Source organism: Lampetra fluviatilis, chromosome 57 (genome assembly GCF_964198595.1).
Source record: "Lampetra fluviatilis chromosome 57, kcLamFluv1.1, whole genome shotgun sequence".
Taxonomy (NCBI): Eukaryota; Metazoa; Chordata; class Hyperoartia; order Petromyzontiformes; family Petromyzontidae; genus Lampetra; species Lampetra fluviatilis.
Genome location: NC_136331.1, coordinates 3,968,276 through 3,987,191, shown reverse-complemented (window position 1 = coordinate 3,987,191; position 18,916 = coordinate 3,968,276).

Sequence of the window (18,916 nt, the reverse complement as noted above, 5' to 3'; positions counted from 1 at the left end):
TCAGACGATCGGCCAGCGTTGTGGAGAAATCCTCCTCCTGATTTCGGTCATATATATTAAAAATAGAAATCTATTATGGACATCTTCTTGGTTTTTTCGGTAAAGTCACGTAGAAGGGAAGTAATAAAATAATAAAAATAAAACAATAAAATACAAATCTCACGACGTTTAGGCCACAACGCAAGCAGCCGTCCTCAGGTGAAGACCGGGTCTGTCGGGGAGACAGCGTCTGAATGGACAGTTATCACCTGGTTACACAAAAGCAAACTTATGCGACTGGCAACTACTCTTGAGCCCTTACCTGTGTGGCTCCTCGTGCATTGTAGAAATCTGTCAAGACGGGAGAATGAATGCGTTAAACATTAGCGGGATCATTCGCGGGACTCAAACACAAACACACACACACGTGGTTCTAGAGGTGGCCGGGTGGGTCAGAGGTCATCGGCGCTAAGTCGGCATCGCTGAGGTCCTGGGGTTTGCCTCCAGGTTACAGGTCCATCGACTCAGGCAGAGACACATAGACTCACATTTAAAACTAAACTATTTTTTTTTTTCGACCAGGTAAGGCTCCACTGTTCAATATAGCAATTCTTTGTCAGAAGCTACCTGGCTATCACAGATGATTGCTCAATGAAGTGGGCTCATCATCGTGGTATAGCGGCTAAACACTCTGAACGCGTGATATTGATTCTTACTGTGGAGGGAAAACCCGGAGGAGCCGGAGAAATATCCACGCGATTACGGGGAGAGAGAGAGAGACGCAAACTCCAAATATACAGCAGCAAGCGTCAGGGTTGGGATTGAACCCACGACCTCCTGTATACCAGGCTAGGTAGTTAACATCTCCTAGCCACCGTGATGATGATGAGAGAGAGACACGCAAACTCCAAATATACAGCAGCAGGCGTCAGGGTTGGGATTGAACTCATGACCTCCTATATACCAGGCGAGGTAATTAACATCTCCTCGCCACCGTGATGATGATGATGATGAGAGAGAGAGACACGCAAACTCCAAATATACAGCAGCAGGCGTCAGAGTTGGGATCGAACCCACGACCTCCTGCGTACCAGGCGAGGTAGTTAACATCTCCTAGCCACCGTGATGATGATGAGAGAGAGAGACACGCATACTCCACATACACAGCAGCAGGCGTCAGGGTTAGGATTGAACCCATTGAGAGAGAGACACGCAAACTCCAAATATACAGCAGCAGGCGTCAGGGTTGGGATTTAACCAACGACCTCCTGTATACCAGGCGAGGTAGTTAACATCGATCCACTGTGGCACCCCACAGGCTGGGTTGTGATTAGTGAGCTGATGGTCTCTGTTCGGTCCCCTTTTAGGAAGTCACCTGAAGAAGACCGCTTGTGTTGCGATCCAAACGTCGTGGGTTTTTTGCTTTCAATTTAGATTTTTGTTTTCTACATGACTTCACCGACAGAACCAAGAATATACTTTGAATCACCCAGATTGAAAACGAATTTCTTTAGAACTGCTTTCTGTGTTTGGCGTGTTGTCCTTCCCGCCGCACCTCCAGTTAGCACCATCAGTAACACAGAAGTTCAACGTACACACATAGACTCACATAGTCACTCACACAGATAGTCACTCACACAGTCACTCACATAGTCACTCACCCACTTACATAGTCACTCACCCACTCACATAGTCACTCACCACTCACATAGTCACTCACCCACTCACATCGTCACTCACCCACTCACACAGTTACTCATCCACTCACATAGTCACTCACTCACTCACACAGTCACTCACCCACTCACTCAGTCACTCACCCACTCACATAGTCACTCACCCACTCACATAGTCACTCACCCACTCACATAGTCACTCACCCACTCACATAGTCACTCACCCACTCACATAGTCACTCACCCAATCACACAGTTACTCATCCACTCACATAATCACTCACTCACACAGTCACTCACCCACTCACTCAGTCACTCACCCACTCACCCACTCACATAGTCACTCACACACTCACACAGTCACTCACCCACTCACATAGTCACTCACCCACTCACACAGTCACTCACATAGTCACTCACCCACTCACACAGTCATTCACCCACTCACACAGTCACTCACCCACCTACATAGTCACTCACCCACTCACACAGTCACTCACACAGTCACTCACATAGTCACTCATCCACCCATATAGCGACTCACCCACTAACATAGTCACTCACCCACTCCCACAGTCACTCACCCACTCACATAGTCACTCACCCACTCACATAGCCACTCACCCACTCACACAGACACTCACCCACTCACACAGTCACTCACCTACTCACACAGTCACTCACCCACTCACAGTCACTCACCCACTCACACAGTCACTCACCCACTCACACAGTCACTCACCCACTCACACAGTCACTAACCCACTCACTTAGTCACTCACCCACTCACACAGTCACTCACCCACTCACACAGTCACTCACCCACTCACACAGTCACTCACCCACTCACACAGTCACTCACACACTCACACAGTCACTCACCCACTCACTTAGTCACTCACCCACTCACACAGTCACTCACCCACTCACACAGTCACTCACCCACTCACATAATCACTCACCCACTCACACAGTCACTCACCCACTCACACAGTCACTCACCCACTCACACAGTCACTCACCCACTCACACAGTCACTCACCCACTCACACAGTCACTCACCCACTCACATAATCACTCACCCACTCACACAGTCACTCACCCACTCACACAGTCACTCTCTACCCCCTCTCTCCCTACTCCATGTCGATGTCCCCCCTGTTTTCTCTCTACCCCCCTCTCTCTACCCCCCCTCTCTCTACCCCCCTCTCTCTTTACCCCCCTCTCTCTCTACCCCCTCTCTCTACCCCCCCTCTCTCTACCCCCCCCCTCTCTCTCTACCCCCCTCTCTCTACCCCCCTCTCTCTACCCCCTCTCTCTCTACCCCCCTCTCTCTCTACCCCCTCTCTCTCTACCCCCTCTCTCTACCCCCCCTCTCTCTCTACCCCCTCTCTCTCTACCCCCTCTCTCTCTACCCCCTCTCTCTCTACCCCCTCTCTCTACCCCCCCTCTCTCTCTACCCCCCTCTCTCTCTACCCCCCTCTCTCTACCCCCTCTCTCTCTACCCCCTCTCTCTACCCCCCCTCTCTCTACCCCCTCTCTCTACCCCCCCCTCTCTCTACCCCCCCCTCTCTCTCTACCCCCTCTCTCTCTACCCCCTCTCTCTACCCCCCCCTCTCTCTCTACCCCCTCTCTCTACCCCCCCCTCTCTCTCTACCCCCTCTCTCACTACCCCCTCTCTCTACCCCCCCTCTCTCTACCCCCTCTCTCTCTACCCCCCTCTCTCTACCCCCCCCCTCTCTCTACCCCCTCTCTCTACCCCCCCCCCTCTCTCTCTACCCCCCTCTCTCTACCCCCTCTCTCTCTACCCCCTCTCTCTACCCCCCTCTCTCTACCCCCTCTCTCTACCCCCCCCTCTCTCTACCCCCCCCCCTCTCTCTCTACCCCCTCTCTCTACCCCCCCTCTCTCTACCCCCTCTCTCTACCCCCCCCTCTCTCTACCCCCCCCCTCTCTCTCTACCCCCCCCTCTCTCTCTACCCCCTCTCTCTACCCCCCCTCTCTCTACCCCCTCTCTCTACCCTCCCTCTCTCTACCCCCCCTCTCTCTCTACCCCCCCCCTCTCTCTCTACCCCCTCTCTCTACCCCCCCCCTGTCTCTCTACCCCCCTCTCTCTCTACCCCCCTCTCTCTACCCCCTCTCTCTCTACCCCCTCTCTCTCTACCCCCTCTCTCTACCCCCCCCCTCTCTCTACCCCCCTCTCTCTACCCCCTCTCTCTACCCCCCCCTCTCTCTACCCCCCTCTCTCTCTACCCCCTCTCTCTACCCCCCCCTCTCTCTACCCCCCCCCTCTCTCTCTACCCCCCTCTCTCTCTACCCCCCTCTCTCTACCCCCCTCTCTCTACCCCCTCTCTCTCTACCCCCCCTCTCTCTCTACCCCCTCTCTCTCTACCCCCTCTCTCTACCCCCCCTCTCTCTACCCCCCCCCCTCTCTCTCTACCCCCCTCTCTCTCTACCCCCCCTCTCTCTACCCTCCCTCTCTCTACCCCCCCATCTCTACCCCCTCTCTCTCTACCCCCCTCTCTCTCTACCCCCCTCTCTCTCTACCCCCTCTCTCTACCCCCCCTCTCTCTCTACCCCCCCTCTCTCTACCCTCCCTCTCTCTACCCCCTCTCTCCCTACTCCATGTCGATGTCCCCCCTGTTTTCTCTCCACCCGAATCAAACGCAAACGTCGCGCCTGGCAACGCGCCGCCGCCGTCTCTTGTTAATGGGTCGCGTTCCCCTCGGCGCGCGCGTTATTAATAATAAACGAACCGCGCCAAAGGCTCTCGCAGTGACGGATCGCCGTTATGATCGCGTTTTAATGCCTCTCAAATGGGCGGAGGAATTAATCTTAAGTTTCTTGGCACTCCCCCCACCCCCTCCCACTGGGATATTTGCACAGGGTTGTTGGTGTACGGTGATTTTTTCTGCAATATTTTGCTGTCTTTTCTTGGATTTTTTTTGCACTTAGTCACTTTAAGATGTTTTCTTGTTCATGTTTTTGTTTTTTTGTTTGTTGCGGTTGCACCCGATTCAAGAGCCGAATGGCTCACAGAGCTATACCTAATAAATGAATTCTAGATTTGAAGCTTTCGTGACTGCAAGGATTCATACTCTTAGTTCTTTCGGTAAAGTTTTTTATTTGACCTACGTGACTTTACCGAAAGAACTACGAGTACTAATAAATGAACTTTGAACCCCGGCACACCACGTCCGCTGCACCCCCAGGACGTGTCTGTGGCCACGGCGAGTCTAGTTGCCTGCTGCTGCACATCTCCGGACGGCGGCGGTAAGCCGCTCGTTTGAGCTGTCGCCTGTGATGGCCCAGGGTGGCTTCAGAAAAAAAAAAACAACGAAAAAATTAACCGGTAAAAACAAAGTTTTTCACTATAAATCCTTTATATGCGTGGCGGCTAGAGTCCTCTCGTCCTCTGGCTTGAGATGGCTGCCACCTATGGGTCAGATGATTGCCTGCCACCATTAAGCAATTGGTAATAAAATCTAATTTATTTTTTCCTAAAAAGTGTAACATTTTGGAATTTTTTTCACGAAAATAAATTGTCACGCACAACGAGTCTGTGTGCAAAATGTCAGCTCGATTGGATCACGGGAAGTGGGTTAAAAAACGACCGAAAGATTTGCACGGTCGTAAGCGCGCAAGCAAGCAAGCAAGTGAACTTAATATAAAGGATTTAAAAAAAGATACGTAGCTCAGTGGGGCGGTCTTCCGCTGGGAGAATAAATCGATAGTTGAGTTGAGGTCTCTCAGTCTTGACGAACTGAGACTCTTCCCTTTATCAGCTGGACTCATGACGACCCTCATCTCACACTGGTCACTCGAAATGAACCTCGAGCGAGTCCCGTCGCCGCGTCGGTTGAGATGAAAAAAAATAAAATCAAATTCTCCAACTTGTGCTAATAAGAATAATACTGTAATATCTTCTTGGTTCTTTCGGTAAAGTCACGTAGAATGGAAATAATAAAATAATAAAAAGAAAACATTATAAAATAATTCTCACGACGTTTCGGCCACAACGCAAGCAGCCGTCCTCAGGTGAAGAACAGGTCTGTCGGGGAGACAGAGTCTGAATGACACACCCCAGGCTTGGAGCGTCTATTTAAGCTGGGATGGAGGAGGAAGAGCGCCTTGACAAAATAATTTGCATATCAAGGGAAATTTAGAATATTTATGGGATATGCAGATATGCGATTAGTACTACTTGTGAAACGTGACTTTACCGAAAGAACCAAGAAGATGAATCCCTGCAGTCACGAAAGCTTTACATCGAAAAATACTGTAATAGTGTAGAGGAGTAAAATGGGGACGTGACGTCAGGTGTGCCGTTCAGTGCGATGACGTCACGTCTCCTGGGGTACTTAAGGGAGACCCCGTGACGTAAGCGGGGTCACTGTGGGAACGGGTAGAGTAAGCAGGGTGAAGAGGGAACCAGGGGTAGAGAGAGGGATCGAGTGGTGAGTCTGGGGAGAAGCCGGTGGTAGCCGTAGAGGTGCTTCTCTCTCCGCTCGGTGGAGTCGGCAGAGTCCACGATCCGACACGAGAGAGAGAGACCGGAGCTAGCCGACAGGGACCCGGACTCAGAGTAGGACCCCTAGCCCCTGGGAGTTGTGTACCCTTGTGTGTGTTATTGATAAGCTTTAATAAATTCTAGATTTGAAGCTTTCGTGACTGCAAGGATTCATATTGTTAGCTTTTTTCGGTAAAGTCACGTAGGTAAAAAATTAAAATGAATAAAAGTAAAATAAAAATAAAATAAAAATCACGACGTTTCGGAGGCAACATAAGCTTCCGTCTTCAGGTGGAACCGTCACAGCACGATAGCTGTATACAAGGACTGTTTTCTTGGAATTTCTCTCACTTGATACAGCAATCGTGCTGTGACGGTTCCACCTGAAGACGGAAGCTTGTGTTGCCTCCGAAACGTCGTGATTTTTATTTTATTTTACTTTTATTAATTTACATTTTTTACCTACGTGACTTTACCGAAAAAACATAAGAATAAGCTTTAATAAACCCTGGCGAAAGCCCTTAACTTACCTCCGTTCCGAGTAAACCCGTCGGAACTTCTCTACAATAGTATGGGGGAGGGGGGGGTTATTAGACCAAACTTCACCACGCTGTAAGAGTATCGACTGGGCTCGATTATCATTGCAACTCACCACTCTACGGAACGTCTGGCAATTTTTTTTTTTAGAAAGCTGCAGCGCGTACACAATTGCCTGGCACGTGGTCGTGGCGTGGTGCTGCAAGTTTCAAGTTTCATTTATTAGGTGTAGCCCTGTGAGCCATGCGACTCTTGAGTCGTGTGCAACCGTAACAAAACAAGAACATGAACAGAGAACATCTTAAAGCGACAACGCGCAACAGAAACATCCTGGATAAACCAGCTTAATCTTCCAGAAAAAACTAAAAACACCAAAACCCGGCAGTGTCTGTCCGGTGCCCGCTCAGCTGCCGGTTTCCGTACGAACACATTGAAAAGGTCAAACTCATTACGCACCAAACGCACGCCAAGAACGAACCACCATACCTCGCCGATCTTGTCAAGTAAGCGCGAACCATCGTCACGCGAGCTCCGGGTCGTCCTCGCGTCCCGCGCGTACAGATGCTCTTACTGCGGCCGTCTGGAACGCTCTCGCTTCCGATATTAGGACGGCACTGGGAGCTGTGGTTCCACTTTTAAATCGTCGTCGTACAGATTGACAAACTCATTTCTGTTGCAACTGCGTTTTGTGTGTTTAGTTTGTTGTCCTTCACCGCACCTCATATTAGCGCGTTTGGCTACGTGCGGTGCGAAAGAAGTTCAACACAGGTATATATACATAGACTCACATAGTCACACACCCCCTCACATAGTTACTCACCCACTCACATTGTCACTCACCCACTCACACAGTCACTCATCCACTCACAGTCACTCACCCACTCACACAGTCACTCACCCACTCACACAGTCACTCACCCACTCACATAGTCAATCACCCACTCACACCGTCACTCACCCATTCACATAGCCACTCACCCACTCACACAGTCACTCACCCACTCACATCGTCACTCACCCATTCAGATAGCCACTCACCCACTCACACAGTCACTCACCCACTCACTTAGCCACTCACCCACTCACATAGTCACTCACCCACTCACATAGTCACTCACCCACTCACACAGTAACTCACCCACTCACACAGTAACTCACCCACTCACACAGTCACTCACCCACTCACTTAGCCACTCACCCACTCACACAGTCACTCACCCACTCACACAGTCACTCACCCACTCACATAGTCACTCACACAGTCACTCACCCACTCACATAGTCACTCACCCACTCACACAGTCACTCACCTACTGACATAGTCACTCACCCACTCACACAGTCACTCACCCACTCACACAGTCACTCACCCACTCACATAGTCACTCACCCACTCACAAAACAACAACAACCGCCATTCGCCACAAAGTGGCGGTGACGTCACCACGACGCTTGTGCTTGGCCATGTGCACCTTGAGGCCACGTGAAGTGTCGAAAGCCCGCTGGCAGGAGGTCACGGGCAGACCCAGCAGGTGCCACGGGTTGACTGACTGAGATGACCAAGATGACTGGCTGATGCACCATCTGCGCCCCCTACTGTGCCAACTTGGTGTGCTTTAGACACCCGGCGCTCCACTCGTTGTTGTGAGCGTCGCTCCTCCGCCCTCCGTTGTTGTTGGAGGGCGACTGCCTCCAACTGCCCAGTAGCGTCCTTCACGAGCCTTCTCCACAGAGGCCGATCTTGACACCGCTGGTATCCAGTCATCGGCAAGTCCACTCAGCTCCACGTCCTCCTGTATCACATCACTCCATCTCTACTCTAGCCCGTGCCGCACCCGTTTAGCCCCCTCGATCCGGCCGAACAAAAGCTGTTTAGGCATGCGGTGGCTGGGTATACGGGCTACATGACCCAGCCAACGCAGCCTTGGCTGCCGGAGGAGCTCACCGATGGGACTTTGCCCAGATCTTTCAAGGATTTGTGAGCTCCTCACACAATCCAGCCTGGTTAAACCCAGGATGGATCGTAGGCAGGCCAGCCTAAATGTTTCCAACCAGCGAAGATGCTCCATTAGGGGGGTCCACGTTTCGCAAGCGTAGAGAAGGGAGGGAATGACTGTGGCCGAGAAAACCTGAAGCTTCGTGCGGAGCGACAGACCAGGTAGCTTCCACACAGCGTTACGCAACCGATGAAAAGATATTGCCGCTCGACTGATTCGGAGTGAGACCTCTGCTGTTAAACTGGAGCCGGTCATAAGCACACTGCCCAAGTATGGGAAACTCTCCACTCTCTCCACTACTGCCCCATCTCCGATTGGGAGTTGTGGGGGTGGAGTGTCCGATGGTACAAAATACCCAGGCAGGTGCTTAGTTTTGGTGGGGCTGATGGTAAGGCCCCACCTCTTAGTGGCACGCTCCAGTCTCAGCATCAGCGTCTCCAACTCCTCTTCTGAATGAGCAGCTATTACCAAATCATCAGCATACATAACTTAGTTGACCAATAGGGAGCCATCCCTTGATCGCACCCGGGCGTCGATCAGCCTCCCATTATATCTGTACCAGATGGAAATTCCCCCGGTACAGCTATTGAAGGTTTCACGAACTACGCGGTCAAAATAGATGTTAAATAATGTGGGAGCCAGAGGACATCCCTGTCGCACCCCAAGGTGTACAGGGAAAGGCTCTGACTCCCGGCCACGTAGTTTTACCCGGGCCCGCTCACCATCATGAAGGTCCATAATGATCGTGAGCAGAGGGTCAGGGACTCCGAAAGCACGAAGAACAACCCAGAGCCCAGGCCTACTGATGGTATCATAGGCCTTGACCAGGTCAATAAAGCAGAGATGTAGGTCTTGTTGGAATTTCCTACACCTCTGCTGTAGCAGACGGACAGAAAATATGGCATCTGTGCAGGACCGCCCTTTCCTGAAACCGCATTGGGGCTCCGCAAGCCTCTCCTCAGCGTGCCTGGCAAGGCGATGTTGAATAATCCTTGCCAGGACCTTTCCCGGCACATTGAGGAGTGAGATGCCCCTGTAGTTGTTACAGTCTGTGCGGTCCCCCTTCTTAAAGAGGGGGACCACCAGGACATCCTTCCAATCCTGCGGAAGCCGTCTAGTGGTCCAGACTGTTGTTATGATGTCATATAGGGCAGCCTGTGCACAAACGCCACCCTCCCTGAGCACAGTCACTCACCCACACTCTCACCCATCCTCCGATCATCAACGGCGAGGCTAACGCACTGCCCGCGTGCGCGCATGGACCCACGCGCGTATCCAAAAGTTGTCCCTCTCTGCGACGACGGGCGGAGAGACACAAGTCAAAACTTCTCCTCCCGTCGCATAAAGGTGGGCGAGGGGGGGGCGTGGACGGAAATTGACGGACGTCGTTCCCCGTCGCGCCTGAACCAGCGTCGAGTCGGAGCTGCGCGGTAATTGCGCCTCGTTAAAGCGGCCTCCGGGGGCCCCCCGGCTCGGACGATTACTGTCGCCCGCGAATGAGACGGATGCACGCGGGAAAGGTTAGGGGCAGCGAGCGTGCGAGCGCGTGTGTGTGTGTGCGCGCGTGTGCGTGTGTGTATGTGTGCGTGTGCGTGTGTGTGCGCGTGTGTGTGTGCGTGTGTGTGTGCGCGTGTGTGTGTGCGTGCGTGCATGTGCGCGTGTGTGTGCGCGTGTGTGTGTGTGCGTGTGTGTGTGCGTGCGCGTGTGCGTGCGTGTGTGTGCGTGTGTGTACGTGTGTGTGCGCGTGTGTGTGTGCGTGCGTGCATGTGCGCGCGCGTGTGTGTGTGTGCGTGCGTGTGTGTGTGTGCGCGTGTGGGGAGCGGTAGTGTAGTGGTTAGCGCGCTATGTTACAAACCTGGTGACCCGAGTTCGATTCCCACTTATAGCCACTAACACCCAGTGACGATTACATGAACCGGTCCCGTGCCTCCCCTAGGTAGACTCAGCCTAAAACGAGTACCTGGTGCGTTGCGTGTTAAACATCGGCAACTGAGAGACAAAGGCGTCCGGGCGTGGTGCTGGCCCCCCACCCCTCGTGTGCCACTGCCGGCCTTCATAGGTGCCGCTCGCTAATAGCACTTGCCCCAGCAGTTTGTTAGAGGCTACAGGGGGGGGGGGGGGGGAGCGGGACCTTTGTCTTTGTGTGCGCAGCCGAAATTGTCGCGAAATGTCACCAAGAGCGGCCGCGCTGTTATTGGCAAACAAAGGAACGGAGAAAAAAATACAAACAACATCGCCGGTGGATTTATTGTTGCTGCGGTGGTGATTGGGGTGGTGGCGGTGGTGGTGGTGGTGGTGGTGGCGGTGATGGTAGAGGTGGTGGCAGTGGTGGTGGTAGAGGTGGTGGTGGTGGTAGAGGTGGTGGCGGTGGTGGTGATGGTAGAGGTGGTGGCGGTGGTGGTATAGGTGGTGGCGGTGGTGGTGGTGATGGTAGAGGTGGTGGTAGAGGTGGTGGCGGCGGTGGTGGTGATAATAGAGGTGGTGGTAGAGGTGGTGGTGGCGGCGGTGGTGGTGGTGATAGAGGTGGTGGTGGAAGAGGTGGTGGCGGTGGTGGTGGTGGTAGAGGTGGTGGCGGTGGTGAAGGCGTTGGCGGTGGTGGAGGTGGTGGTGAAGGTTGTGAAGGCGGTGGTGGTGGAGGTGGCGGTGCTGGAGGTGGTAGCGGTGGCGTGCTTAACAAATTTGCTGCATAATTCAGGGCGAATGGGAACATTAACCGGCTCGCGGAGCTCAAATGAAACAAGCGAGGGCGATGCGCGTCCGCGGAGAATTGGAGCCAAGCGTTGGCCGTGAACCCCCCGGCGTTTCCGTCGGCGTCATTAGAGCGTTTGGTGCCTTATCATTTCTACCCCCGAAATGCGTCCGCGACTATCGCGATCGCGCTTCTTCCCCGTGTCATCGTCGTCGTCGCTGAGACAAAGAATCCGCTCTGGCTAACACACGGAACGATCCGTGTGGAAGCGGATATCACAGAGCCACCTCTGAGATGTTCAAGTGACACTCTGGCTAACACACGGAACGATCCGTGGAAGCGAATCTCACAGAGCCACCTTTGAGTTGTTCAAGTGACACTCTGGCTAACACACCGAACGGTCCGTGGAAGCGGATCTCACAGAGCCACCTCTGAGATGTTCAAGTGACACTCTGGCTAACACACGGAACGATCCGTGGAAGCGGATCTCACAGAGCCACCTCTGAGTTGTTCAAGTGACACTCTGGCTAACACACCGAACGGTCCGTGGAAGCGAATCTCACAGAGCCACCTCTGAGATGTTCAAGTGACACTCTGGCTAACACACGGAACGGTCCGTGGAAGCGAATCTCACAGAGCCACCTCTGAGATGTTCAAGTGACACTGGCTAACACACGGAACGATCCGTGGAAGCGGATCTCACAGAGCCACCTCTGAGTTGTTCAAGTGACACTCTGGCTAACACACAGAACGGCACGTGGAAGCAAATATCACAGATCCACCTCTGAGGTGTTCAAGTGACACTCTGGCTAACACATGGAACGGTCCGTGGAAGCGGATATCACAGAGCCACCTCTGAGTTGTTCAAGTGACACTGGCTAACACACGAACTGTCCGTGGAAGCGGATCTCACAGAGCCACCTCTGAGATGTTCAAGTGACACTCTGGCTAACACACGAACTGTCCGTGGAAGCGGATATCACAGAGCCACCTCTGAGGTGTTCAAGTGACACTCTGGCTAACACACGAACTGTCCGTGGAAGCGGATGTCACAGAGCCACGTCTGAGTTGTTCAAGTGACACTCTGGCTAACACACGGAACGATCCGTGGAAGCGGATCTCACAGAGCCACCTCTGAGATGTTCAAGTGACACTCTGGCTAACACACGGAACGGTTCGTGGAAGCGGATATCACAGAGTTACCTCTGAGATGTTCAAGTGACACTCTGGCTAACACACGGGACGATCCGTGGAAGCAGATATCAAAGATTTACCTCTAAGAAATTAAGTGAAAAATCTAATTTAAATGTCACGTTTTTTTGCTGTTGTTGCAGTCATTGGTGACTGGGCTTTGACCTTCACCGCGCGAGAATTGAGAACCCGGTTATGGGTCTCTATGTAGGGCTATGGGTATCTGCACGTCAAAAGATGTCTATGCGAGTCTATGCATATCTGTGTGAGTTCAAGGGTCTCTGTGAGTCTCGGTTTTTACGTGATTATTTGGGCCTCTGTGAGTCTCTATTTGAGCTTATGGATCTCTGTGTGAATCTATGGGACATACACGTGCGTGCGTGAATGAGTGCACGTGCGTGCGTGAGTGAGTGTGTACGTGAGTGCGTGAGTGAGTGCGTGAGTGAGTGCGTGAGTGCGTGAGTGAGTGCGTGAGTGAGTGCGTGAGCACGTGATTCCGTGAGTGAGTGCGTGAGTGAGCTCGTGAGTGAGTGCGTGAGTGAGTGTGTGAGTGAGCGCGTGAGTGCGTGAGTGAGTGTGTAAGTGAGTGCGTGAGTGTGTACATGAGTGCGTGAGTGAGTGCGTGAGCGCGCGAGTCCGTGAGTGAGTGCGTGAGCACGTGAGTCCGTGAGTGAGCACGTGAGTGCATGAGTGAGTGCGTGAGCACGTGAGTGAGTGTGTACGTGAGCGCGTGAGTGAGTGTGTGAGTGAGTGCGTACATGAGTACGTGAGTGAGTGCGTGAGCGCGTGAGTCAGTGAGTGTGTGCGTGAGTGAGTGCGTGAGCGCTTGAGTGAGTGCGTGAGCACGTGAGTGCGTGAGTGAGTGCGTACATGAGTGCGTGAGTGAGTGCATGAGCGCGTGAGTGCGTGAGCACGTGAGTGAGTGCGTGAGCGCGTGAGTACGTGAGTGCGTGAGTGAGTGCGTGAGTGTGTACGTGAGCGCGTGAGTGCGTGAGTGCGTGAGTGAGTGCATGAGTGAGTGCGTACATGAGTGCGTGAGTGAGTGCGTGAACACGTGAGTCCGTGAGTGAGTGCGTACATGATTGCGTGAGTGAGTGCGTGAGCATGTGATTCCGTGAGTGAGTGCGTGAGTGTGTACGTGAGTGCGAGTGCGTGATTGAGCGCGTGAGTGCATGAGTGTGTACGTGAGCGCGTGAGTGAGCGCGTGAGTGCATGAGTGTGTACGTGAGTGCGTGATTGAGTGCGTGAGTGAGCGCGTGAGCGTGTGAGTGCGTGCGTGAGTGAGTGCGTGAGTGCGTGAGCGCGTGAGTGTGTACATGAGTGCGAGTGCGTGACCACCCCACCTTGTCGAGGAGCTGCGCGTGCTCGACGGAGGCGCTAAAAGCGGCGCCGATCCCAGCGGCGCTGGCGCGGCCGTGCAGGCACTCCGCCAGCCAGGAGCGGTACTCGGCGCGCTCCGGCACGCGGTCCCAGAACACTCGGAACGCCTCCCACACCGCGTCTTGGCACGCTGGGGCGCGGCAGTCAGGGGTCAGCCGCCGCAAATCGAAATTCGACTTCGAGAAGACTTGTCGAAGTAGCACCAACGCCAATCCGTTCGGTTCACGGCACGTAATTCGTTCCACGCGACAGTGCCGGAAGGCCTTCCGTGGCGGGCGTGGCCAAGTTGGGATTAAAGGCAACACTGGGAACGTAGAAACTATAAACAATGTTCTCTATGGGAACCTCATTTGCCAGTAAAAATATGATAATTGGTTCTTTACCCTTCTATCTGGCAACAAAACTGACACCTTTTTACGAGGAGTCATGTTTGCATAGACCGCAATACCTGCAGTCATAATGCAAACAAAAGAACATAACTCTGATAATAAGGAAAGCTGTCTCGGGTGTGGATCAATCAACTTTAAGGACAGTGCGAAAGAGTATAAACAATGTTTCACGTCACCAAGTGAAAGGGCCCGACTGAACTATGGAGCTCTTTAATCGGAAGCGAACCTGGCTATCACAAACGATGGCTCAACGAAGTGGGCTCATCGTCGTCGTCATTGTCACGTGGGAAATGTATGGCAGCAGCCAAATGCTCTGAACGCGTGATGTTGATTCTAAATGTGGAGAGGAAGACCGGAGGATGCGGAGAAAAACCCACGCTACCACGGTGAGACAGAGAGAGAGAGAGAGACGCAAACTCCAAATATACAGGGCGAGGCAGGGTTGGGATCGAACCCACGACCTCCTGTATACCAGGCAAGGTAGTTCATATCTCCTAGCCATCGTGATGATGATGAGAAAGAGAGAGACATGGAGGGAGCCCACCCACTAGTACCCTTACTGACCTTACCCACCACTAAGCTTACTGACCCCACCGCTACCGCTACTGACCCCACCCACCCCTACCACTACTGACCCCACCCACCCCTACCTCTACAGACCTCAACCACCACTACCCCCACTGCTGCTCACACTCCGCTCCCCCTTCGACAACCCCCACCACTACCCATACCAGCCCAACCCCCGCGTGTGTCCCGGGGAGGGGTGGGGCCTAAACACAGATAGGCGGGGCCTAAATAGGAAGGTGTGGGGCCTAAAGAGGAAGGACCAGGCCTCTGGAAGTTGAACGTGCCTGTTGATCGAAGGCAATAAAAGCGTGGAAATAAATTTGTGTGGAAGGCAGAAGCACAGCTTTCCTGCTGGCAGATGCGGCCACATGCCGTCTAATAATATTCGTATTATTATTACTACGAGGCTCGTTTACCCAGGGGGGCGTTGATGGGTCTCGAGACTCAGGAGGGTTCTCCTAAGTTATATCCGATTCGCGTCGTGAAAGCAACACGCAGCGTTATCGGAGAACAGACTGTACACGCACAGCTGTGTCGGGAATCAAACTGGGGGGCCCTCTCCTTGCTGCGAGGGCGCGGGGCGTCGCCGGGGCATGCAGACTCGTCAAGAGGCGGCTAAAACTAAAAACTGAAAAACGAGCCACAGGAAATTTCGATTTAAAGCTTTCGTGACTGCAGGGATTCATCTTCTTGGTTCTTTCGGTAAAGTCACGTAGAATGGAAATAATAAAATAATAAAAATAAAACACAATAAAATAATTCTCACGACGTTTCGGCCACAACGCAAGCAGACGCTGTCTCCTCGACAGACCTGCTCTCCACCTGAGGACGGCTGCTTGCGTTGTGGCCGAAACGTCGTGAGAATTATTTTATTATGTTTTAGTTTTATTATTTTATTATTTCCATTCTACGTGACTTTACCGAAAGAACCAAGAAGATGAGCCACAGGAAATCGCGGCTCGCCACTCAACTGCGCAGCTTGTAGTGGGCGAGGTGGGTCTTCCTGAGCTCCTGGAGCGACTGATGAGGGCACACCCTGAGGCCCGATGGCAGCATCACAGCCTGCCTCCGCCTGACGCACCGCTGCGGGGGGGGCAAAACAACGTTCGCCAAAGTCCGGTGGATAACAACAACAATGTACGCAGTGGTTTCACATGTAGTAGTGCGTTCGCGAACAATATTATCCATAATAAAGGTTTTCTTTGGGTTAGATCGTGAAAGTATAAATGTGTCGTTAAACCCGCCACCACCACCAACTGACACAGCCAATTAGTAAGGTTTGTCGCGTAAACAACATTTGGCCAATTCGTTACTAGTACAGCACACACGAGGTTGTGTGTTTGAGATTAAACCCACTACAACATTTGACCAATTCGTTACTAGTACAGCACTAAGCGGTTGTGTATTGGAGAAGTAAACCCACTACAACATTTACAATTCGAGTACCGTGACGTATAGTGTAGTATACTAGTTCAACACTGACCGGTTAGTAGTGTATAGTGTAGTATACTAGTTGAGCACTAACTGGTTGTGTATTGGAAATTAACCCACGACAGCATTTACAATTCGAGTAGCCGTGACCTTTCGCCGGTAATTAAAACAACAACCAGCATCATCAGGTGACAGCCAGAGTTGTGGAAGAATCTTCCTCCTGTTACATATACACAGTGCATGGCACAGTCCCTCCTGCTATGACGCCGCTTGTTATTTTTTTCGTAATGTGAATCAGACATAAGGCGGGTGGCAATCGGATGTACAACGCGATCGAGTCAACAGAGTTACGCATCCTTGATTTGAAGCTTTCGTGACTGCAAGGATTCATATTCTTGGATTTTTCCGGTAAAGTCACGTAGGTAAAAAAATTAAAATTAGTAAAATTTTATTTTATTTTACTTTTCTTAATTTTCTTTTGTTAAATTAATACAATTTTATTTTATTTTACTTATATAAATTTTAATTTTTTATTTTACCTACGTGACTTTACCGAAAAAACCCAAGAATATTACGCATCCTTCTTGATTTCATTAGCGAAGTCGACCGCTGGCGAACAGCGTGGAGGTTCCGAATCGGACCCTCATCACGGACGTTCCGAATCGGATGCTCATCGACGACCACCGCACGGTTTGGATCTTCCGAGGAAACTGACGCGGTGCTTGCTGCCATCAACCGCTTTAGAATCAGCAGCGAACATCGGACGCCGCGGCCCACGCCTCCCTCGTTCCACCACGAGTGGAGAATTGACTCTTTGGTTCTTTCGGTAAAGTCACGTATGAAGATAAAATAATACATTGAATACTAGCATACGACGTTTCGATTGCAACACAAGCAATCATCATCAGGTATAAATGAAATAGAAACACAAATCTAGTATGCTTAGAAATGGAATGTAATACAACAGAGAGTCGGATAACATAACAGTCAACACCCTACCTGGTTGTATTACATTCCATTTCTAAGTGAACTAGATTTGTGTTTCTATTTAATTCATACCTGATGACGATTGCTTGTGTCGCAATCGAAACGTCGTATGCTAGTATTTAATTTATTATTTTATCTTTATACGTGACTTTACCGAAAGAACCAAAGAGTAATTCCTGCAGTCACGAAAGCTCCAAATTAAGATTGGAGAATTGACGACCGCCCGGCCTGGCACGGCACGGAGTGACCACGTGGGCCCACCCCAAGGCGTGTCGCCAACGACTGCGTCCCCTATGCGGCCCCTGCTATTTCACCTTGTCACGTGATTGGTTGATGGGCGTGGCTTGCGCGATGACGACGACCACCGCGTGACGTTTTTGTGTTGGGTTTGGAGCAGAGGTCGCAACCGGGTACCCGATACCCGTACCCTACCTGATACCCGGCTACCCGTACCCGGCCGGGTACGGGTACGGGTAGCCGTTTGCAACCCTGGTGCGGCCAGGTACGGGTACGGGTAGGCCGTGAGTCACTAGTGAGTAGCCGTTTGTCACTCATTTCGGGTAGGGTACGGGTATGGGTAGGGAACGGCTACACATACCCGGCAGGGTACGGGTACCCATTTGCGACCCTGGTGCGGCCGGGTACGGGTAAGGAATCAAAACCCGTTTGCGACCTCTGGTGTGGAGCGTCGAGCGCCACGTGCCGTAGCGCGTGGCTTATTTTTATTTATTGTGTTTGCTTATTTGTCGCTGGTGACTTTGTGTGTTTCGTATCGAAATCGGCTCCAGCGCTGTTTCTGCTGGCAGCAATAAAAGTGGTTTAAAAGTCAAAAGTCTTCGGTGGGCCGAGGTGGCATTGAGTCGCGGATTGACTCCCGAAAGCTGTCGTCTGGCTTGCGGACTCAAACAAACTCGGGCGTGCGGTTTGCAACAACGGACTTTGCCGTACGCCGGGACAACGAGCGACGCATATTGTCAAACTGAAAACACGGCGATTGCAAAGACGAACGCGTGCAAATCGACAGTAATCCAACAAGTTACGGTGCAAAAAAAAATGTCAAGTCATGTTGGTGCAGAGGTGTGGACTCGAGTCATGTGACTTGGACTCGAGTCAGACTCGAGTCATGAATTTGATGACTTGCGACTCGACTTGGACTTGCATAACAATGACTTTTTCCCACCTCTGAGATGTGGACTCGAGTCATGTGACTTGGACTCGAGTCAGACTCGAGTCATGAATTTGATGACTTGCGACTCGACTTGGACTTGCATAACAATGACTTTGTCCCACCTCTGAGATGTGGACTCGAGTCATGTGACTTGGACTCGAGTCAGACTCGAGTCATGAATTTGATGACTTGCGACTCGACTTGGACTTGCATAACAATGACTTTGTCCCACCTCTGTGTTGGTGTTTTCTAAACCTACTTACCCCTTAATTCCTCCATCAAATCGACGGTTATTAGAACGCGATCGCCCCCCCCCTCCCCATAACGGCGGTGTTCTTTCGTGAATGGGCCTACACCACGGCAGCGTTATAGCCTGACACGCGTGTCGCATGTAAGCCCAAGAAGTCTCTCTGCTGC